The sequence below is a fragment of the Pleurodeles waltl genome, chromosome 12, assembly GCF_031143425.1.
Source record: "Pleurodeles waltl isolate 20211129_DDA chromosome 12, aPleWal1.hap1.20221129, whole genome shotgun sequence".
Taxonomy (NCBI): Eukaryota; Metazoa; Chordata; class Amphibia; order Caudata; family Salamandridae; genus Pleurodeles; species Pleurodeles waltl.
In genome coordinates, this window is record NC_090451.1 from 648,894,909 (window position 1) to 648,916,156 (window position 21,248).

The following is a 21,248-nucleotide window of genomic DNA, read 5'->3' on the forward strand; positions in this document are numbered from 1 at the left end:
AATATAAGATACTAGTGCAGATCACCGTGGGGCTAGTTTTTCATCAGTGTAATTCTTTAACTTTATTACAATGTTTAGCACTGGGGTAAGCCTCTTAAAGAATTTGTCATGGAATGTTAACGGCCTTAGAGTAGGAGGGCGAAGACGGAAACATTTTGAGTTATTAGAGAGGATAGAGGAGGAAGTGATTATTTTGCAAGAGACTCATTTATTGTATGGTGAATGGGAAAAAATACTCAAAGAGTTTAGATGGATAGACCATTGCTTGGTTACAAAACAGACAGAAGTGGTGAGAGGTATCGCCATTTTAACTAGAAAAACCATAAAGGCAACTTTAGGTATGATAGCCATGGACCCCAAAGGGCGATGGCTACCAATAGAGATTAAAGTTGGTAGAACTTGGTGGATGATTGCAGACTATTATGGCCCTAATTTGGATGATCCAGTACCATTCCAATCCCTCTATAATCATCTATTACTCTCTAAATTTCCAGTGATTTTAGGTTCTGATTTCAACATTCTGCTGGATCCAGTCATGGATAAATCCACCCCCAGAGGTACAGTTAACTCCCCAAGAACTAGGCAGCGGGTTAAGCAGGCAATGGAAGACTTGGGTCTGGTCGATATTTGGCGAAGACAAACCAATGGGGGTCCCAGATTTACTTTTCATAACAAGAAATATGGGCATAGTTCCAGGATCGATTTTATTTTGATTCAAAATAGTCTCTGTGGGAGGGTAAAATATTTGGCTCATGCACCACATCACTTATCAGATCACTCTGAGGTTAAAGTGCATGTTAGCTATGATACAGGTGGTATTTCTCCTAGGTGGATCCTAAATAGGATCTTGCTCACTGATGACAGAATCACTGAAGGATTAAAACAAGATTCGAAAGAATTGTTCGCTATAAATCGCGGGTCTGCCTCTTTGCAGGTAGTTTTGGACACTTATAAGGCATTGGTCAGGGGAAGGTTAGTTAATATCTCCGTATATAAACACAGTGCGCGGAGAAGCGGCGGATTCAAGATCTTGAGTTAACAATTTTGGAATTACAGTCTCTGGGAAACTATTCTTTGAGTGATGCATCAGGGAACACATTGGAAGATCTGCGAAAGAAAGTGAGGGCAGAATTAGAGGAATTTTTAGAGGCAAAGAGCAGGAGAAGATGGGAAATGAGTAGATTGGCACTCTATGAGTATGGGGAACGGTGTGGCAAGTTGCTAGCATGGAAAACCAAGGTAGACCATTCCAGGAACAGAATTACAGCTCTCCAAGATGAAGGTAGGGCAGGCTGCACTGCTGATGAAGCTGCGATAGAGCACGCATTTGTTTCTTTTTTCCAGAAGCTCTACACAGAGGACTTAGAGACCACTGATGAACAGGTTAAGGTTTATTTAAAGGAAATTTCACTTTCATATCTGACAGAGGCGGCACGACAGGAACTGGAAGCAAAAATAACTATGGCGGAACTGAGGGAAGCGATAAAGCTTTTAAAAAGTGGGAAATCTTCTGGCCCTGATTGTCTACCTAATGAACAATATAAGTTTCTCATAAACGAGGTGTCCCCTATTATGTTAGAAGTAATTAATTAAGTCTTTTTGGAAGTGTCTCCAATGCCAAGATCATGGAATGAGGCCACGATCACATTGATTTTGAAGCCAAATGAAGATCCCACACAGTGTGAATCTTACAGACCCACCTCTTTGCTTGACTCAGACTATAAGATCTACACACAGATTTTAATCAAAAGATTAGCTGGGGAAATTGTCATACTGATACATGAGGATCAGAAGGGCTTTGTTAGAGGTAGACAGCAGTTCAAATTAACTCATGAACTGTTTAGTGCAATAGACCTTGCTCAATTGAACAGTCTCCCCCTTGCGATTCTTACCACTGATGCAGCTAAAGCTGGCCCTTCTTGTGGAGAGTCAGAGATAAAAATGGCTTCGGTGAAACTTTCATTCAAGCAATTGAGGCTCTGTATAAGACACAGTAGCCAGGATACTGGTAAATGGTAATTTAACGACACAGGTTAAACTTGAGAGAGGCACCAGACAGGGATGGCCGCTCTCCCCTCTTTTATTTAATCTATATATATAACCACTGGCGACTAAGATCAGGTCCCATTTAAATATCATACCGTTTAGTTTTAGAGGGTGGGGGGAAAAAGTGGCATTGTATGCCGATGACTTCATGATTTATACCAGTCATCTAACATGCTCACTCCCAAATATATGGAACGTTCTGGAAGAGTTTGGCGCGGTGTCCAGTACCTGGTCAATCAACAGAAGACAGAGATGATGTGCTGGAGTATTCCTAAAGATTCTCCTTTGGTCAAAAAGGAGATTAGATATCTGGGGGTTCGGATCACCGCAGACTTAGAGGCAACGGCTTGGGTGAATTTTAATAAAGTATGGTCAACAACAAAGAAGTTAATAAGAACCTGGCCTGCTCTTCCTTTGTCTTTGATAGGTAGGTCCAACATATTGAAAATGTTGACTCTCCCAAATTTACCTTTTTATTCAACACCATTCCATTAGAATTTAAAGTAATATGGTTTAGAAGGTTGCAGGGGGATTTGATCTCCTTTGTTTGGGCATCCAAGGGAGTTCGAATTGCTTGGGGAAAGTTGTCCAGGAAGAAAAACCAGGGGGGAACAGTCTCCCCGGATCTATATAAATATTATATGACATTTCAGTTGAAAAATATAAGAAGGTTATTGAATGACCAATTGAGTTATGCCCCATATCATAAAGTTATGACTGATGATACTCTAGAGGTTGGTGATCATTTTCGTTTCAAGTATGGCCACCCAAAGAATTTTAAGAAACTAAAGCTAAACTGCCTCAGGGCAGCATGTAAGACATGGTTTTACACACAATGAGAGTTAGGTATCTCGTATTATGGTACCCTGGCGCCGATATGGGACTCAATGGGCACTTCTGAATGTCTTCAGGACAAACTATCTCTTCCATTTCGAGGCTATGGGGTGGTGAAATGGGGGCAGATTTTAGTAGAATATGAGCTGATAGAGTGCGGCAGGTTTATGGTTTTAACAGGAAATAGGGTTTCTAAGTTTAAATATTATCAGCTATTGAGTTGGGCAAGTTCCCTCCCCAGAGTAGAGCAAAAAGATAATACTTGGGAAGAGAAACTATGCGGCAATCAAGTGTATTGTAAGGAAGTCGCACTTTGGTATTGGATGTTAATGGAGGTGAGTCAAGACTCTTGCACGTTGCCAGCGAAGAAATGTAGTAAAGAGTTAACCTTGCTGGCATTGACAAACTCTGGCGAGTACCTTTTGCTACACTTTGGGCCACTGTTAAATCCTCTCCCTTAAAAAAGAACCATCTATTTACCTTGCCAAAGTATACTGTTCACCATTTAAGATAAATGCCCTGGGGAAGGGAAATAAGTGCTGCCCACGATGCAGTGAATAAAGGGCTGACAACATTCACATGTTTTGGAGTTGTCAGAAGCTCAACCCATTTTGGGAGAACATAGGGGAGGTGCTCAGAGGTGTAGTGAGTCCACAAGTGAAGGTAACTCTTTTGTTAGTAATATTTGGAATTAATCTGGAAGACGATTGGTCAGTAAATCTGACCAAAAAGCAGAGGTATATGTTATTTGTCCTGATTCTCTTAGCAAGGTGAGAGATATATTTAAAATGGATTCTCCCTCAGATTCCGGAGGTGCACGATTGGGTTTTTATTGATCAATAAATTGTGCGAGTTCGAGAAAAGTGGCCTTCAGTGCAGGAGAAATACATTTTGGGCACTATGGCAGGACAAGAAAGTTTGAAGTGTGACTGAGAGTGGTTGGCCAATAACAATAGTGAGCCCTGTGATTATGTGTTTGGTCAAGCTCCCCTGGTCATAATGACTCGGTGGATAAAGTTTGAGCCAGTCTCTTTGGAGCAGTGCCTCTTGGTAGAGTGGACTCTAACCGATCGGCTGATAAATAGTTGGTGGGTGGCTCGAGGAGATGTCCTCTTCTCAGTGGTCTTACTTCTTGGTGCTTTAATCTATCTATTCGGAAGCCTTGCTGGATCTGTTATGAGGACTTAAAACAATGTTTTTTTTTAAAAAGAGACCTCAACAGAGAACTTGAACCAAACCTTGAGCTTGATTTAGAATTTGATGGACGGTGTGGTGTCCATTGGGAAGGCGGAAAATATTACCTCCGCCATCTCTTGCAGATGACTGCCGGCTCAGTACAATGAAGAGAACTGACGTCGCAGGGGATTCTTTTAACGTACTAAAAGATTGGTGAACAGTTTCTTTCAATATATTAAAAGTTTGGTCAATGGTTTCTTTCAGTGTAGTAAAAGTTTGGTCGATGGCTGCAGCCGGTTTAAAAGTTCTTCCATAAAACTTCTGACATTTTATTTTTCCCTAAGTGGGAGTTTCTTTCTCAAAAACAAAAAATAATGCCCCTTCCAACCTGGGAGTTTTCTCCCAGGGTGCAAGGGTCATTATTGTTTTTCAATTGCCCCTCACCACCAGATTTTCCTGGAATGATGGACAGGAGAAAAAGGCATTGCAACTTTCCCTCAGTAGGCAGACTATGCAACATCCTTCCACGAATAGACTCTACTCCATTAAGCCAGCAGAAGAATTATTCCTTTGATGGAGTCAAGGTGGTCTCCGTCAAGGAAATACTTAAGGCCTGCCCTGTAATTAAATCAGGTGGGTGGATGGAGGGCTTGGCGGGAAGGGTACTGCATCACGTTTGCGACAGAGTATCCTATCTGCCAAACTGAAAAGCAGGCCCTGAGTCTTCAACGGATTATCAAACACAATGGTCACAATATTTGTTACATTTGTGATGCTCAGTGCAAAAATGCTAATTTAAAGTGGTTATAATGTATACTCAGCATATCCAATTGCTGTGTGAGTTAGAAGCTAGGTTTAAGGGTAGTGGCACGTCTGCAAAGTGGACTTAAAGCCTGCTGAAAGTTGGTGTTCTTGCATGGTAATGTCACCGAAAGCAAAAGCTGGCTTTCCTTATGCCTTTTATGTTTCAGGGTTGGGCACTTGGTAAGTCATTGTGAGTTTTGTGGCAATATATACCAGGAATTATTGATGTTTGTTGGTCCTGGCCCTTTTTTCAGGGTCATCTCCAAACTTTTTACCTTCCTCCTCCTATTTTTCTGACCTCTTTTTGTTGGCTTTAGGATTGCGAGTTTCTGTGGCAATACATACCTGGAATGATTGATGTAACTAGAATAGTAATTACTGTGTGCAGTGTTTCCAGACCGTTTCAGGGTTTGACCCTTGGAGTGAGGAACAATGTCAGAAACTGGTGTTTATGCAACACTTTCTGTCCACCGCAAACCTTTCACTTTCCACCACATATATGGCCATCTTTATGCAAAGTCAAAATGATGTAAGGTGGATGAACGCTAAGGTGCACCATATTGATCTCTTTTTTAAAATTATTGATAGTACAAGCAAGTACAAAAAAAACACAAGGATCCGTGGCTCTTATACATCCTATAGATACCATAGACACCAATAAAACCCACAATTGCACCACAAGTTTTGAAAACCCTTGACATTATTCTGGGCAGTCATTCAATGATAGGAAAACAACAAAAAACAATATTTTACCTCATGCTAAGTAGGTTCTTAAGTTCCCCCAAACACTGTAATATTTCATCGTGGATCCTCGTCATTGCTATCTGCCATTTTAATTCATAGGCTCCCACTACCTCCTTCCACAACTGCTCGTATTTTGGGGGGAGGCAGATTTCCAATTTGTCACTATATTTAGTCTAACCAGAGACAAGACATAAAAAAACAATCAGTGGTGCTTATACCCAACAACATCAATTTTGAGGTGTAAGTTACTCTGGAAGTTTGTACGAGAGATATTTGCAGCTCAACCGAGAACCAAAATGATTGAAGTTTGGGGCAGCTCATGAACATATGGACAGTATCGGCTGCATCAGCCAGGCATTGCGGACAGCTGTACAATCTATTACACCACTTGCTCAGTTTATAAGGCTAATATGGAAATAGAACAGTGTGCGATAAGTCTGGACTCCCAGACTAGTAGGAGTAATAAACTTATAAAGCTGTCATAGAACACTGGAAAGATCTTGCTCCGTGACCTCCTCCCCAAGGCTACAAGTCCACTTAGTAGCCCATATTTCCAAGTCATTGGGAAGGGATTGAATAAGACAGCTGTACTTATCCGCAGTACCACAGTGATCACAACTCCCAACCCAAAGGTGACAGCATTTCTATACATCCCATAAATCTGATTTGCACTACGGCTCATGACACACTGACTACATCATGAGTGGGAGAAGGTGGTAGCTTGGCAAGCAGTAACATTGGACCCACCAACATGTCTTGACAATACTATTGTGAACTTTGTGATGGCTAGTAACTACAACACATATTACAAGTTGTGGAAACAAACTTTGGAATGTAGTGTTTTCAGCATGTGTAATAATAGCCGTTCCCAGTAGTTAGTCAAGGCCACACGGACTCAGTGTATTGACAACATCCTTATGCACTGGCTAATATCTGGTTGGTTAAAAAACTAAAAGGTCCCATTCCGTCAGCAGAAAAGCAACAAGGCCACCTGTAGGCGGTAATACCTGTACAAACAGATGTGTCTCCAAATTGCTCGATTGTGGCAGGAAGGCACAGTTTCCACCCTGTCAAGTGGGCATGCTGAAGCTGTTCCTGAAACAGACAAATAAATAGAAGAGGCGTGTCATCATAGAACGCTCACAATCTGATGGCTGTAGTATGGTTTCTCCAGCCAGTTGGCCACATCCTATGAACACAACATACCATTACCATACAACCACCCAAACATTAAATGTTTCTACCACCAGAGTGATAGAACCTTCAACATCCATCTGAAAATCTCACATTAGGGCCCTAAGTTTGTCTATTTGCATGACCAAGCACCAATGATTCAACATACTGTAAATGCAGTCAAGACGACAAGGGGGGGCTGGTGGGCAGACAGATGGGCTCTGGTCCTCACCACACTTTTTGTTTTGTTCTAGATATAAATAGAAAGCTCAGATAAGGACACCATAGTCTGTTGTGCAGACCAGGCCCTGGGCCCTTCAATGCTTTCGATAGCATGCCAGCAGCATGACACCGCTTCCGTTTCTGGACCTTTGAAGCCAGGCTGCTATGTAGATAGAGAGGCTGTGATACCGGATAGGAGGAGACAGGTGTAACTAGCCTGGGCAGCACTGAGGGTGCCAAATAGGCATAAGTTGAAAGCTCTGCCAAGTAGGGCTCTGAAAGTGGAGAGTGTGTCTGGACGGGTGCAGAGGCTCAGACATGTGTCAAGATGGCTGCCAGTGTCAGCCCTCAGCAGCCAATATCCACAGTGTTATCCAGGGCACAAGTCAGGGGTGCATGTGGGTGAATAGTGTCCACCCACTATTTTCACAAGGTGGACACCGCCCACCCTGCCACGAAATTTGACCCCACTGTGAAAATGCTGAACTCGTCCTGGTGTAAGTTTCAAACACCGGGACACATTCGGTAGCGCTAGCACATTGTTAGCTTTTGATCTGAGCAACAACTGTGCAAGTGGCAAGGGGTCTTCCCTATTTCAGACTCCAACTGGGCTCATAACAAAGGCCGAGTTTAAGGGGCCATCAGGCCTCTTTTTTTTAGAGTAACCTGGCTGGGCGCTATCTGGGACCTCATGCCTAGACACAAATGTGAAGGAGGAGAAACAAAGGCACACAGCTTGTTAACACTTCATAATGAATACAAATACAGGATTTGTAAAGCGCAGCAATTCACCAGTGAGGGTCTCAAGGCGCTAAATTGTAGGCACACTGAGACTTGAATCGGGTTCCCGCAGCTCCAAAGTCAGCAGCTCAAGCCATCACGCCCCATCCTTTGTCAGTCCCTGTATATAAGACATATTCATGCATGCAAGAAAGTTAGATGTGTAGTTGTTTCCCAGTATTTACATAAAATACCAATTTAAATACCACTATTATATAGTGCTACTCATCCTCATGCAGGCAGTCAAAGCGCTTTAGATCATACATACACATTACATTGACAATAAATCAGACAAGTTTAAGTTTGGAAATCGATGTACATGATGTCTTACATAAGACGGTAAGGGTGACAAAGTGTAGGATTCACATACCATCCTTCATAGCCCACTGTGCTATTTTAGAGTGTTTACAATTTAAAAACTGCAAGTACCAAAAGGATATCTGTGTTAAAAGCAGTAACTCACTTACCTATGTGCATATAAAACAGGTCTGCCATATGCATGTTTCATGATGTGGCGCGTGCGATATCACGCACCATGATGTCATGTACTGTGATGTCACTTGCATACTGCCTACCTAGGTTAGTCACGAGGGATAGAATGACCGGGCAGAAGTGCATATGAGAGGGAAGCACGTGGAAGGGAGAGGGGAGCGATAGTGATTGGAGGAGGGGCCCGATTGCCGAACCGCCCAACACAGAGTTACATTTCATGGTACCCTGTTCTAGACATAGCATGGCAGTCTGGGGAGCAGGAGACTGCCTCCTTATCTCCCCATGGCAGCAGAGAGGGCCCCAGGGGGTTAGTAGGCTGCATCCTCTGTATCTCACCCAGATGTCTCAGGGACGACTTTAGGCCATGAGCATCCTCCTGACCTCCATACCATAATGTCACAGCCAAGGCTTTGGACTGAAAAGGGAATCCTAAGGGGCTGAGACTCCCTGAAGGGTTGGGCCCCACCGCACTGCATAGGCCAGCATTATGCCTCTGCCCTCCAGGTCTCAGAAGCAGCTGCAATTAAAAGTTGACATTGAAATGGGCCCCTACCAGGCCTTATATTGATATCCTTAACTTCACAGTCAAAAGCACTTCCAGTTATCTGAATAATGTCCGTAAAAAATGTAAGGTAATTCATTTGAGTGATGTTATGTTATTTATTTGAAAAGTGAACCTGCAGTGGTATCCTGGCGCTAAGGGTGGGGGGTCTTAGCCCTGCTTATGGTAGATTGGTTAATTGAAAAGCCAGGTCTTCAGCTACTTGCAGAATTGAAGAAGAGAGGAGGGGGAGGCTTTGATTGTAGTGTGAGGCCATTACACGTTAGGGGCGATGTAAAAGAACGTCCATCTACTGATCTGATTTTGTTTCTGCATAAGATGTGTGTGAGCAGGAGTTCTGAGAAGTGGAGTTGTCTGGGTGGTTGATGGAAGATGTGGGACAGGTAGGTAGGACCTAAGTTTAATAGAGCTTTGAATGTGTGAGTGAGGAGTTTGAAATAAGCATCCTTGTGTATCAGGAGCCAGTGGAGCTCTCTGAGTTGTGATGTGATGTGAGTTCTGTGTGGGAGGTTAAGACTGAGTCCGGCTGCCGAGTACTAGATGGTTTGTAGTGGTCTAGTCAGTTGGTTGGTCATTGCGGCATAGAGGGTGCTCCTGTAGTCCAAACTGCTGGTGACTAGGGTGTGAGTTATAGTTTTTCTAGTATTGTTTGGGAGCCATTTGAAGATCCTTCTCAGCATCTTCGGGGTCTGGAAGCAGGATGCAGTGACATCATTGACTTGCATGGTCTTGTCCAGTTTGTTGTCAAATATTTTTACAAGGTTCCTGACATGGGTGATGGATGTGGGTGTGGATCCAAGTTTGGTCTGCTACCAGGTGGAGTCTTATGGTTAATAGGCTAAGACTGAGCGATGAACCTCGAGGCACTCCACAGACTAGTTTCCTAGCTACCACAGAGTAAGGTGCCAGGAAGACAGGGATTTGTGTGTTCTATCTGATAAGAAGGAGCAGATCGAGGGGAGTGTAGGTCCTTAAATGCTAAACTTGTGTAGGCGCCTGATGAGGATGTAGAGTGAGACCGTGACACATGCTGCAGAGAGGTCTAGCAGAATGAGGAAAGCAACGTCTCCTCAGTCAAAGATAATGCAGATGTCATCTGAGGCATAGATGAGTGCTGTTTCTGTACTGTGGTCCACTTTTACATTTCGCAAGTTTTTACAGACCTTCACAATCACGTAATTTCAGAATTGTTCCTAATTTATTGGACACTGCTAACTCGCATAGGCAAAACCAATAGGTCTGGCGTCTTCGAGGTGCATGTTTGTTGTTATATGACATGTCTGGATGCAATAACAGAAAACCAATAGAAAGGCGCACACATAATTATCGGGCGGTATGCCATGGTAAGCACTGGATTTCAGTTTACTTGTTTTTAAGCCAGTCCTATAATTACATATAATTATACAGACCACACCTCTTGGAAAAGATTCAGAAAAATGCTTCTTAGAACATGCCCATTTCTTGGAACACTCTACCCATTTTTTTTTAAGCCAGGTAAACACAGGTGACCTAGAAGGCGTACTACATAGGGTTGCCATATTTACCAGCCTGATTGCACTTCACCCAATGTGGATTGGTTTTCTGGTGTTCTTTCAGAAGGTGGCACACTATGGCCTGGCATAGACATGTCCTTTGACACCGTCTCATCCCGGGTCAGAAGCAGTCGAGAGTTGTTCGGTTTCAACCTAGTTACCAGCAGGGAATGGGCTTCCTTCCTAGGTGGAAGCTTTGATACTTTTCAAAGCAAACCAGCGATCACAAGATAGCTCAGTGGATTCGGGCTAGCTCGGAGGAGCTTTTTGTCCAGAGTTTAAAATCCTGGTGCAGGGACAGCTTTGCCTGTCATCTTCCTGAGGAGAAAAAGCGATGACCATTGTACTTGGGGGCTATCAATATCCTTTGCTTAACCCCCTAGACACACCCACAATTTTTGGGAGCATATATAATCAGTGATTTAAATGAAAATATAGAAGTGCTGTTTCTCACTACCCATAGTGTCTGTTTGCTCCTTAGAAGTGCTGGCACTTTCCCAATAAATGTATTGAAACAGTGTTGAGGAGTGCAGGAACTCTTGCTTTCAATATGAAGAAGCGCAGATGCTCAGTACCGGACACTGCCTCAATTTAAAAGCACTATATATAATGATATATGATTTAACTCCTCATAAAAAGCATACTTTAGAATGCCCAACGTGGCCCCAGTGGACTGGGCGAACAAATAACTCTGACGAGGAATTCCTTCAGACACAGAGGGAGAGTATTCTAGGAAAGGCCAAAAATTTAACTAACTCTTACACAATCCAACCAAAATCTGCATCCGTGGAGGATGGGCATTACAGTTCCAAGGATAAAACAAGAGGCGTTCCCCCAGATCTACAGGCCCATTGTCCGTACATTCCACTCGGTGGAAGAAAACTGAGATTATATTATAGTGTAAATCACACATCTACCCTGTGACTAGGCGGCTTAATTTTGAGATAGCTCGGCGGGATCATGCACCTGTGGTTTTCATCTGCGCCCAACCTGTGGATGGCAGCAACACAATCTTTTTTCACCAACTGGAGCACCAACGCAGTCTCATCCTATATCTGAACCTTTTTTTAACTCTACTGGCATATCTTAGAGGAGAAATCAAGCACAAAGTGGAAAAATAGAATAATAGGACATTGGAATGTTGGGGCTGCACTGAAGGTAAGGAAGCACCTCGGTTGTCGATCCTGGCTGATATAGGCTGTGTGCTCCAACAACCCAATATTTTCTTTTGTGTTTGTCCCTCGTTAATTTGGAACACAATACCCTCTGAGGATTACTGTAGCCCTTCTGCCTCTGGTTAAAGCAGTTATTACAGGCGCGCTCCCTCGTTATAAGCCCTCTGCCCCCACAGCGTTCCGTGAATAGCCCGTAGGCCGCACATTCATTTCACGATGGCGCCAATTCAGCCTTTCATTCTTCCCTGGATGTGGAAAGGAGCACAGCCGAGTTTGTAAATAGTAAGTAATCCCCAGTATAAAGCGCCAAGTGTTCAGTGAGCGCTACATATCTGGTAAACAGTGCCGCTATATTTCCTGTCCGTGGCCCGGGGCCGCGCGGATGCGCGAGCTGACGGGGCAGGCCCAGGTGCGGAGCCGGGATCCATCCCCGACTGCAGGGCGTCCCGCGGCGCCGAGGCGAGCTCGCGCTCCTTGTAGGGTGATGAGGCGGCAGCGGGATTGTGTATCCGCCCCTCCCCGGGCCCTCTTCTGTGCAGTAAACAAGTTCCAGGAACTGCGGCCGCGCCTGGGTGCAGGAGGCCTTCCAATATGGAAGGACATGAGAGGAACAGGTGGGGCTGCAGAAGGAATGGGTAAACAGCCTGTCTGGGGCTGGCGAGAGGGCGCGGGGCACGGCCCGCTGCTGCTGAGCGATCACCTTCAAAAATACATCTTGTTTTGCGCATACCGGAGGCCCGAGAGCTTATGAAACACAGGGATGGCATCCACGAATCCGCTCACCCACAAATAGAGCAGAGCTTGATGGGCTGGTAACATTAATATTAGCAATAATAATAGCAATAATGGCAACACAACAGCGCCATCATAATAATAATATTTATAATAATAATATTTACAGTAATAATAATATTGTTGTTTTGCTGTCGATGTTGATTTTGATGTTGTTTTGTTTAATGTTGTTGTTAATGTTGCATATACCACAAACAAGCGCGATTGAACCCAAATCACTGATGATTCACAGAGATCAACTCCATCAAGAGTATTTACCGTTTTTTCTTCAGATATGTGTTTCCTTAAAAATCATAGGCTTTGTGCTTCAGTTTTTCGAAATAGTGGACCAGTGCTTAATTTGTAAATAAAAACTTGCCGGTGCCCAAAGATCTCCTCTTAAGCATGCGGCTGCTGCAATTAAATGTGTGAACTCAGAATACTGAGGCAATGTAATGCTGAAGCCATTTGAGGCTCTTTCATCCGTTTACAGGCACTCCCTGCCACATCAGCTCACTCTTGCAGCTTTCTGTTTCGCCCATTGTGACACATTTTCGATTTTTCTCTTCCTCTGTCCTTCCCATATGTGTCTTTTGCTCGTAGTAAATGCTGAAGCAGAAAATAAGGGTCAGCCCTAAAAAATAAGTGCTGGTGCTCTGCACCGGAAACAACAAACACAAATTAAGCACTGGAACGGACCAATCTATGAAGTAGCATGGTGCAAAGCTGAAGGGGGGAGCAGCAAATCAGAGTACAAATTCAAATAAAATAAAATAATAAATCGTTGTGCCCATTACATTGCTCACTTAGGGAGTCAGTTGCTAGCAGCTAAACTAGACATTGGTGTGGATGAGTGCTTGAATGTCCCTCATGGGATTGGAGAACGCTATACAGATTCCACAGTGCAATACACTAGGTCACATCTCAATAATATTTTCTCTTTCTACAGTTGTACATCCTCAGATTGCATGCTACTTCAAAAATACTCCTCCCTTAATATTCCTACATCCCTGCTTGAGAAATGATCTTTCATCGACCAAATGACCTTCTCATATCCTCCATCCTCGGGATACCTTACTCTCTCTGCATGTAGCCTCGTCTACATTATTGTATTCCTGTCAGATGGTCACACCTCATCTCAAAGATCACAGCCTCTTTTTGAACCCATATTGCTGCAACCTACCATTACCTAAAAAGTTTATCCCGTCTACTCATTCTCCAACCATCTGCATGTACTCAAAGTAATAATTCCACCTACCTCCTATTAATTTAATCTAGCACATAGAAACTGAACTAAATTCACGGAATGGTTTCCGTGAGAGCCCAAGGCTAATCCCACTAACCAATAATAACCATTAACCACTGAATTAACCACTAGCTTTGGGTGCAGGAGTGGCATGCTACTCATTGTAGAGCATTTCAATGTCTCCTCACGGGTAGTAAGCACAATGTAAATGCAACTACATTATAGTTAAATACACACAAGGGCATTTGCCCTTTGTAATAAAAAATAGACACATGACCCCACATGATTCAAAACAATGCACATTCGTAAGTGATTATATCCATCAGAAAATGAATGGTACCTCACAAATATTCACAGTGAAACCCTCTTGTCTGTAGAAATAATACTAATCATACACTCTGTGTCAAGCGGTTTATTGGACTTCAAACTGACTGTTTCAGGACTCAGTAGAGAATACCTCTGACTCCGCTGTACCCACAGAACATAGGCCCATATGTACAAACACATTTTCCCATAGACACAGAATGGATAAAAGCCTCTGGTACATCTGGCCCTTAGAGTAGTAAGAGAAGACATAGGGGAAACTTTACCCTGGTAAGAGTGTTAAATAAGAATTTCTAATAAACTTGGGAAAGTGTAAGATAAGTAAGAATGCCTCAATGAATAAAGGAATAAAGTGAGCACGGTGCAACAAAAAGCTGTGCCCTGGTATTCCGGCTCATCAGGTTTTGTGGTACAGAATGCTTCCCATAACTTGGTGTGCCAAAGAATGCCTGCCAATCACTTGTCATATAACTGAATGCCAGTCTATGAGTTACTATGCCAAAGAATGCCTGCCAACCAGTTACTTTGTAATGGAATGCCAGATTATGAGTTATTATGCAAAGGATGCCTGCCAACCAGTTACTATATAGCAGAATACCAGTCCGAGTTACTCTGCCATTGAATGCCTTCCAACCAGTTAGAACATAATGTAATGCCTGTTTATGAGTTGCTATGCCAAAGGATGCCTTATATAACAGAATGCCTGCCTATCAGTTACTATGCCAAAGAATGCCCGCCAATCAGTTAGTATATAAAGGAATGCCTGTTTGTGAATTACTATGCCAAAGAATGCCTGCCAATCAGTTACTATATAATGGAATGCCAGTCTACGAGTTACTATGCCAAAGAATGCCAACAATCAGTAATTGTAACACAGAGTGCTCAGCCATGAGTTGTAAATAAGAAGGCCTGCCTATCAATTATTGAATCCTTGAATGCTCATACATGAGTTACCATGCCTAAAAAGGTCTTCCAATCAATTACTGTACCACAGAATGCTCGCCTGTCAGTTACTGTGCCAAAGCAGACCTGCCAGTTATATATTGTCACTGAATGGTCGTCAGTCCAATCTGTTTTATTATAATGCAATATCTTTCCATCAGTTACAGTGTTACAAAATGCCTGCCAGTCAATTACAGTATTACAGAATGCATTTCTGTCGGTCACTGTATGTCTGCCCACCAGATACTTTACCGTATAATAATTCCTGTGCATCAATTATTGTGCCACACAATGCCCATCCATCAGTTACTCTAACACACACTGCCAGTCCAATACTTATTGTGCATTGACAAGGCTGCACATCTGTGATCGTGCCACTAAACTGTCCTCGGGCAGAGAATGCTGACCATCAGGCAAGTTTCTGCCACATTGGGTGTCTAAACGCCCCAAGGATAAGAGGCTTGGAAGATGGCAAAGGTGAAAGCTGGCAGATTCAGATTTCAGGCAAGCCCACAAATAAGTCACAGTCTTCCCAGCCCATCCATCATGTTACTCTGCATACACCTACTGGGCCTACTTATGTAGGTCAGCCACTGTCCCAAGGAGCATTGGTAGGCTATGATCATTGTCATCAAATATTGTAATTGTATTGTATTGTATTGTAATCGTATTTATATAGCGCTTACTACCCCTGACGAGGCGTCGAAGCGCTTTTCGATGAGTAGCACGCTACTCCGGTACCCAACAAGAATTAGTGATGGATTAGTATAATTTAATAAGGAGTACAGTTTTAGTATTATTATGAGTTAATTTGAGTTGCGGATATGAGAGTTTGTTAGTTAGATTGACTGGAGTAATGGAGGGGTGGAGGAGGAAAGAAATCCAGAAGTGTTAATTGGGAGTTTATCCTTCATTTACTCAATCCAAAGGCTTGAGATGAATAAAAGGGGGGCGGAGGGGAAAGAGGATGTGGAAGGGTTAGGGAGAGCATAGTAGCAGGGTGAGATGAATGCAGGAGAATTTAGTAGGGTTGTGTGGGAGGTCACAGAGGTAGAGTGAGGTTTGGTGAGTTAGATGTGGAGGTGGAGGGAAGAGCTTAGGCAGAGATATTTAGGAGATGAAAGTGGTCGAAGGGATTTGGGATGAGTCCGAGTGAGAATGGAGGATAGTTTGATAGAGACATGACATAAGAGTGATGAGTAGATAAGTGTGATAAAAAGAGAGCAGAAATTCATAGATATCTAGTATAACAACCCAAAAAAAAAAAAAAAAAAAAAAAACAGGAGCCATGCAATGATCCACAAACATGCCAGGCACAGAAACAACATATACACATACATACACATATATATATATATTTATACACACACACACATGACTACACACACATATGCACATACAATACATAATTAGAATCATGGGTAAAAAATACTTAGTCATCCATCCATCATCCTGGTAAAAGGCGGGAATTCCTTTACCTACTTCGAGGGTGGACGGGGTGTGGCTCAGCGGGCGGAGCTTACAGGTGCTTTATAAAGGGAGAACCTTCTACTCTGTGTCTCCAGCAGAGGAAGATAGAACCCGCGCGTCTCAGTCAGATACAGATTATGCTCCAGTACATCATCAGTTCACCTCCAGGAAGGATTCTAGATCTTTTCTGCTATGGGATCTCTGAGCGCACAGCCTTGCTTTATCTTTGCCAAGCCCAAGAGTTAGGGTGGCTTGTCCTTTCCAGAAGGTGAGCTTCAACTGCGGTATCTGCTGCGTTTATATTGTACACTAGGGGTACGTGATGGGCCATGGGGTAAACGTCTCCAGCAACCTTGTGTGCCTTTGGCAATGTTATTGTTACTAGTGCGTCTTTGTGGAGATGTCCTCGTGCTTCTGCGCATCAACAACGCACCACGTGAAATCGGCGGTAAATGCAGTGGGGTCGTTTTGGAAAGCTGTCCATCATCCTGGTATATATGGCATTTCATTGAATACATCATGGTCTTCTTTGGAGCTGAAAGCCAGGTAATGCCCCTCCAGTTGCACTTTGCTGGGCTCAGGGCCGGATTTAGATCTCAGCGGATGGGTTACTCGATCACACCGGTGACAGATAGCCCGTCCGCCAAAATCTAAATCCCATAGAATATAATGGGATTTAGATTTCGGCGGATGGGTTATCTGTTACCAGTGGGATAGAGTAACCCGTCCGCCCAAACCTAAATCAGGCTGTAAATGTTTGGCATGCCTGGATGTGTCTGAGAACAGAAGGATTTACCGAACATGCTGCACTGGTAATAGCAGACGGGAAGAGTAAATCCTTTGTAGGTTATTTAAATGAATGCCTTGCTAGGGATGATGATAACATAATTGTGGGTTTATCATTTACAGTAGCCCTGCATTCAGGAGGCTGTCTCTCCCCAGTGGAGACAGTATGTGGTGGGGGGTGCGGGAATAGAATGGGGTCTTACATTGTGACTGAAACCCTCTGCAGAACTATTTTGAGCAACCGGGCTCAGGTCAGAAAACCCTTGGGAGGGAAGATTGGGCCGAGCTTCCCTTTTGCCCTTGAGATATGTGTACCACCTGTAGTGATGCATGAGTTGATGGATGTGTATGTCCCCTAGCAACTATTTTGATCCCTTGTGGTAGAAGGCATCCCTGTTAGGTCAGTTGTTGACTCTCTAGCTCCCCACATTTCCTGCCACTGGTCTTTGAGCTAGAAGAATAGATACTGCTTGTCTCAGGGAAGTTCTGCTTCCTGACACCAGCTTGGGAGTTGTCAGACTTGCCAAAAAGATCCCCATGACATTCCGCAGGTAGTCTTAGCTGCAAAACCAAGAGGCACATGCGGTGTCATAGGTGCAACCTTTAATGCTTAGGTGAGGTTAGACTTGCTACATATATCTCTGAACTCAGCACTTGCACCCTTCCTCCCCACACATGCTAAATCTGTACTTAGTAAAACGAGCGGAGAGGTAAATTCCCTACAACTTGGAGAAGATGTGAAAAAGCATTCAGAGACCCTGTTCTTCCATTTTAGTGAATTTGTGTTACATGCCAACTTCAAATCAGTCTCTAAGTAAGGGGGGAAGGTGCTGAACACAATGACCAAATGATGGAAGTCCTCCAGCACCTGGGATGGGGACACCACAATGCCCCTCTCCACCAACCCTAAAAAGTTCCATTATAATGAATGTTTATTTTATCCTTTTCCAGAAAGATCTCGTCCTGCTCAAGTGAGGATTGCAGGAAATGTTGTTCAGCAGCCTGTCGGTCAAGCTTGGCCAAGCAACAATGTATCCATCTTTATGAAGGGACAATGCTGAGAATGCTTGGCATCTGCAGCCGCTGCCCAGGACTGTGATACTGTCAGCCCTGGTATGGCCCAGTGACTGCGCGTAGCCATGTCCATGTGAGTGGAAAGTGGAGCAAAGGTGAGGAAACTCATTGGAGTCGGATGAAAGCCCTGAAGGGCATTTAGGACTATGGAGGAGGAAGGTCAGCTGCTGTTATGTACGCAAGCATTGTATTTACTTCCAGGAGTTCTCCACCCTCCTGGCACACAGCGTACGTGCTGAGCATGCAGATGGGTGTTCTTATAGTTCCACCCTCCACTCTGTTACTTTTCCATAGAAGAAATCTGAGATATATATGTAGATATATAATATATATATATTCATATACATGTGTGTCATGTACATATTTATTTATATATATATATATATATATATATATACACCATAGTAAGTGCATTTTTTAGTTTGCTAATAATTTTTCTCCCTTTGACCAGTCTCCACAAAACTTTCCATAAAAAAAGTTTATCCATCTCAGCTCCTTTTTGGAAAGTTTCCAGGTGATCCATCAAGTGGGGGCCAAGAAAATAGGGGGTGTCCCAAAAAGCACAATCCCCATGCATTTTCCATAAACTTCTTTAAGATGGGTTACAGGTTAAAACATGCTGAACAGAATGACACCAAATTGGGCAGGAGCTTAGATTTTGGTCTGCACATTGTACTTTTTTGTGATTTGGTGTAATTTTGTTCCGTAGTTTTTGAGGAATTAAGGGTCAAAAAATAATTGTATATCTGGACCGTTGGGCTCGCCAGAATCTCGAGAGAGTCTTGTGGGAGTGCCAGTTTAAAAAGAGAGCATTCTGATTTACCCAGGGAGCTTTATTTTCCTTGGGCCATCACTCCAGCAGGAGTCAGACTCCCGCAAGAGCTCTGATTGGCTCCCAGCAACATGAAAATAAATGTTGCTGGAAGCCATTATAGGACTAGGGGACTTAGTTTCCTGTCCTAAAGGGGGTAGGATAGGGATACCCTGACCCCTAAGAACCTATAAGGGGGACCTAGGTGGGACTTCCCGGGTAAAGATTTAAAAAAATCAGCAAAAATGCTGCAATCCCGCGAGGTTCTAGTGGAATTGAAAAAATTCTGAAAATGGCGGCTTTGCCGCATTAAAATACCTTATGCCCCGGGGCCCTACTCTCGGAGCTGTATTCATAAAGAGGAGGGGGGCAGCATGGTGCCCCTTACCGAGCCTCCAGGGCCCAAAACAATGTTTATGGGGAGGGGGGATGTGCGTCCCCCCTCCCGAGCCATTAAAGGTCCCAGGAGCACATCACTAGGGCTGAGCATGGTATGAAGGGGGAGGGTGGACATGCAGCTCCCTACCTGAGCCATTAGCGGCCCTAAAGAGCCCACCCCTGGACCCAACATCTTATTAATGGATAGGGGTCACAGCCCCCCTTCTTGAGCCATTGGAGGCCCCGCGGAGCCCTCCACAGGGACCAAAATCATTAAAGAAGGGAAGGGGTAGCATATCGCTCCCCTCCTCAAGCCTTGACAGACCACGATGAGCCCATCCCCGGGGCTGAAACTGTTAAAAATGGGGAGGGTGGCACATGACCCCCACCCTTTGCATCTAAAGCCCCCCAGGAGCCCATCCCTGGGATGATTACTTGAAGGGAGGGGGGCACGCATCCCCCTCCCTGAGTCATTAATGGCCCCGTAGACTCCATCTGCTGGGGCCAACTCAGATGCTATGTCCCGGGGAGAACTCCCCTGGACATAGCATTATCAAAACTCACGCCAAGTGGGAGCAAACACCAAGTCTGCCCCCAGCTGGCAGGAGCTTCAAAAATGCTCCCACACGCTGGGAGCGGACTTTAGATCTGTTTCCCTGCCAGCAGTGATGCAGGCAGAGCTAACAGATGTAAATATTGCTCCCGCCCGCAGGGAGCAGCATTAGGAGCTGCTCCTTGAGGATAGGAGCAATGCCGGCTCCTGCTCTATTGGTATTGGTAAGCTTTATTGTTCAGTTACTAAAAACCATAAAAACTAAATGTAAAGGCAAGTAAAAGATGATTAAATATACAAAGTGCAATATGTGTGATACCAATATAGGGATAAGTAGGCAAATCAGTTGATTGTTAAAATGACTAGAAGACTAAAAGTAGGCCCAGCCTCCAGCAGCTTAGTTCACATGACTAAGTCCAGTCCTTAATCGCTCTTTGGGTACCTGAACACACTGAGATGCCCTGCAGCTGCTCCTGCTCTATGCATGGGGGCAACTGGGGCCGCAGGGGCTTTGGTCCTCCCCCGTAGCTCTCAAAGCATGGTGGGTGTCCTGGGTGGGCACCATGTTTAACGCCGTTGGGCCTCGAGGGATGGGGTCCCCGGGGCCAAAATCAGCCCAGAGAGGCACGCAGCGTGCCCCCTCCCACTAAAAATAACTAGGCCCGGGGATACATTCACCAGGACCTATAGCGGCCTGGGGAGCGGGGGTTGAGTTCCCCCCATAAATGTCAACGGGCCCTGGGGGATGGAGACCCTGGGGCCGAAATTGGCCCAGGGAAGGGGGGCACGTGTTCCCCTCCCCCTAAAATAACAGCATACATATTACCTAGTTTATTTAGGATCATGTTTCCATAGGAAAAGCATTTTTTGGTTTGCTTATATGTTTGCACCGTTTGACGAATCTTCACAAAACTTCAAAAAGATATGTGTTTGCCTCAGCTACTTCCTGGAATGTTTGGGGGTGGTCCGTCAAGCAGGAGCTGAGAAAAAGGTGGGGTCCCTTAATGTGTATTCACCATTCATTTTCTAATAGGAACTTTAGACATAGCTGCCTCCCAAACTGCTGAAGGGATTTACACTAAATTTGAAAGGTAGATCTTGGTCCAGAAAGATTGCTTATTGTGATTTGGAGTAAATCCGTTCAGTAGTTCTTGAGCAATTAATGCTAAAAGAAATTGTATATTTCACGCCAAGGAGGATCGATCCTCAGGCCGACAGATCTCATGGAGAGATCTGATTGGTTAGCAGCACATCACCAACAATGTGGCTGCAACCATTCTTAGGATTCGTGTCTCAGTCCCGAGTTCTAAAAAGCAGTGAAAAAAGACATAGGAGGGCAGGGTAGGAATACTG

At 44.1% G+C, this 21,248-nt stretch overlaps 1 long non-coding RNA gene across 3 annotated transcripts in view; it reads right to left on the minus strand.

Moving 5' to 3' along the window:
- Window positions 1-21,248, minus strand: part of LOC138268524 (uncharacterized) — a 144,788-nt gene that overhangs the window by 12,589 nt on the left and 110,951 nt on the right. For all 3 annotated transcript variants that reach the window (XR_011200024.1, XR_011200022.1, XR_011200023.1), the window contains 3 exons: window positions 7,792-7,900; window positions 6,612-6,699; window positions 5,614-5,777 (listed from right to left, as the gene is read on the minus strand). This is a non-coding gene — a long non-coding RNA (uncharacterized lncRNA). The remainder of the gene's footprint in view (window positions 1-5,613; window positions 5,778-6,611; window positions 6,700-7,791; window positions 7,901-21,248) is intronic.